Source organism: Ovis canadensis, chromosome 12, assembly GCF_042477335.2.
Source record: "Ovis canadensis isolate MfBH-ARS-UI-01 breed Bighorn chromosome 12, ARS-UI_OviCan_v2, whole genome shotgun sequence".
NCBI lineage: Eukaryota > Metazoa > Chordata > Mammalia > Artiodactyla > Bovidae > Ovis > Ovis canadensis.
Genome location: NC_091256.1, coordinates 36530781 through 36534050, shown reverse-complemented (window position 1 = coordinate 36534050; position 3270 = coordinate 36530781).

Genomic DNA, 3270 nt, shown 5'->3' with positions numbered 1-3270 from the left:
CTCAGACTTCCAGCCTCCTGAGCTGTGAAACAATAAATACTTGTTGAAGACTCCCAGTTTGTGGTACTTTGTTATAGCAGCCCTAGCAAATGAATACAGTAAGTTTTAGAAAAGTACCATGTTTGCTTCAAAGGTGAGAGCTAAAGTGATTTCAGATACTCGGAATGGGTCCAGCTGTGGTTCCAGGTTTATCTCCCTAGGCTTACCTCACAGAAACTGTCGTCCATTCTTCCCCACCTGTGCCTTTAATACCCTGCTCAACCTTCTTTATGATTTTTTTCTTCATTCCCTTGAGCCTGATGTCATCTCTTCCTCCTTGGAATCCGCTAACCAACTGCTTAGTGTCTCAATATAATGCGCCTTGTATTATTTAGACACTTATTTTAACGTTTCTTCTCAGAGCACAAACTTCTTGAAAACGTTTAGCTCATGCATCAGTTTTCTGTTCAACATTCCTCTTCCAGTATAATCCTTTGTACATAATCATAAAAACCTACCGAACTGACACTGAGACATCTGTTATAAAATAAATTCCTGCATCATTATTACATAACCAAATGTATCATGTAATTATATCTGAAATATTTTGTAGTCCCACCTGAAACATTGCATATTTTAATAATCAGAAATTCATGCTGTCATTACTTCGGATGGGACCTGCAAACCAATATCTCCCTGCTATTTTTATAATCACTGCCCCAAACAGTAAGATCTGACTTGAACTTACATAGATTTGTGCTTAATTATGTATAAGTTTTTTAATGCTTAGCCATAATTATGTAGATAGAATTATTAAAATTATTTTCCAAACAGGAGGCATTCCTTTGGACTCAATTTTTTTTTCCTGGCGAAAGGAAAACTGACACAAATGTCAGAAAAGAATCAAAAAGTACTCCTAGGTCCTACATGGAACGAGAGAATGCATTCATTTTCATCCATTACAGGGCAGCTGGTCACCTCCCATTTCTGAGAAGGTCTCAGGCCTGTGAATTCACTGGCTGAGGTTGGTCCAAGAGCAGTTCCTCCCGCCCAAGGCTTCCCAAGCAATGACATTATCTGACCTTTGAGCAAACAACCCTGTGGAATCAGCATAGTTGCAATGAATAACAGATGCTGTGTTATGTATGTTTTGAAAAGTGACATTCAACAAAGTATGCTATTGAGCCATACCCATGGGAGAGCAGGGCTGTGCTGGGGAGTCATTCTAATGAGTCCCTCTTCTTGACTTTTCTCATAGTTGTAAAAACATAGTTTAAAAGCTACTCTGGGCTTTCATGGAGAAGGCAATAGCACCCCATTCCAGTACTCTTGCCTGGAAAATCCCATGGACGGAGGAGCCTCGTAGGCTGCAGTCCATGGGGTCGGGAAGAGTTGGACACAACTGAGCGACTTCACTTTCACTTTTCACTTTCCTGCATTGGAGAAGGAAATGACAACCCACTCCAGTGTTCTTGCCTGGAGAATCCCAAGGACGGTGGAGCCTGGTGGGTTGCTGTCTATGGGGTCACACAGAGTTGGACACAATTGAAGTGACTTAGCAGCAGCAGCAGCTGGGCTTTCATAATCCAAAGTATCATGAGCACAGACTTGGCTAGACTGAGGCTCAGTGTCCCTTCTTGGTGATGCTCTGGCAAAGGCTCTTGGTGGTGAAGGGGATGCCAGGTGGGGAGCCTCCTCCATCCAGAACAATCTTTGACTTCATCTGCATTTCAGAGGGCAGTGTTTGCCAGTAAGGACATTTCAGGGTGGAGTGAACTTGTGGAAAAAACCCAAAGGAAAGTGAGCTCAGGTACCAAATGTCTCCTGTGAGCCCGAGTTCCTCCTGTTCATGCCTCCATTTGGGGTTGAGTTTGGGATTCTGTGTACTTCATCACACATTCAAGAAATATTTATTTAAGGACCATTATGTGCAAGGGACATATATACAGCAAAACATGCTTGGTCGCATCTGGCTCTTTCCGACCCCTTGGACTGTGGCTCGCCAGACTCCTCCATCCGTGGAAATCTCCAGGCAACAACGCTGGGCTGGATTGCCATTTCCTACTCTGATAAAGCAGAATGTGTATTAGTATTCATCAGTACTAATGTTGAAACACATGCTAAGTGAGGAGGGCTGACCTCCCAAAAATACAGATTTGGCAAAAATAACCCAGACGTTCTGTGCTTCCTGATGAAACCATCCCAGATAGTCCTTGCTGATGCCTTGTTTACACTGGGTATGAACCTCTCCTTTTCCTTCACCATCTCTTTTTTTTTTTCAATTTTGTTGAGCTAGAGAACTATATGTTTAAGGTATACAGCATAATTGGACTTCCATACATCATGAAATGATGCCCATGATAAATTCAGTGATGATCCATCATCTCATATAGATACAAAGTTAAAGAAATGGAAAAAAAATTTTTTTCTTGTGATGAGAACTCTAGGATTGACTCTTTGGACAACTTTCATATAAAACATATAGGTGTTAATGATATGTATCATATTGTACATTACATCCCTAATATTTGTCTTATAAGGAGGAAGTTTGTACCTTTTGACTGTCTTTATCCAATTCCTCATCCCCCTGTAACCATAAATCTGATCTCTTTTTCTGTGAGTTTGTTTTTAAAGTATATTGATTTACATACAACACTGTGTTAGTTCCTTTTACATAACATAATGATTCAATATTTCTATACATTCCAAAATGATCACCATGATAGTTATGACTCACCATCTCCTCTTGATTTGTGAAATGTCCTGTCTTCCTACCCTTCAGAATACACACCTTTCTGGGTCTCAGGAATTGCAGGGCCCCGCTGCCTGCCCCACCCCGCCTCCGTCTTCCCAGATCCACACCCGAGTTCCCCATGTTGCTGTTGGCACAAAAGGCACACTGGAACACCGCCTTCCAATGTGCCGTCCAGGACCGTGTACTGTGTGCTGTTCTCCCTGGAGATCCTGACTGCTCAGCTTGGGAACAGGGCTGTAAACAAAGTGGGAATTTCCCATAGGAATTCTTTGCAGTTTTAATAAACTCACTTCATCTGCCGTGGACATCACTGTACCTTTCTGCTGGCACCCGGATAACTACACTCCCAGCAGGCTGTACCAGTTTCCTGTTTAGGGGACTGGAAGGCACTGGACGCTGCTCACCGCTTTCACAGAAGACAGCGGTCCAGCTCCCAGAAGGGACATGTTTCAGAAACCACCTCAGTGAACCTTCAGAGGAGAGAAGAGAAGGAAGGAAGAAAAACACAGCAGGGGCGGGAGTGAGGGAACCAGCCC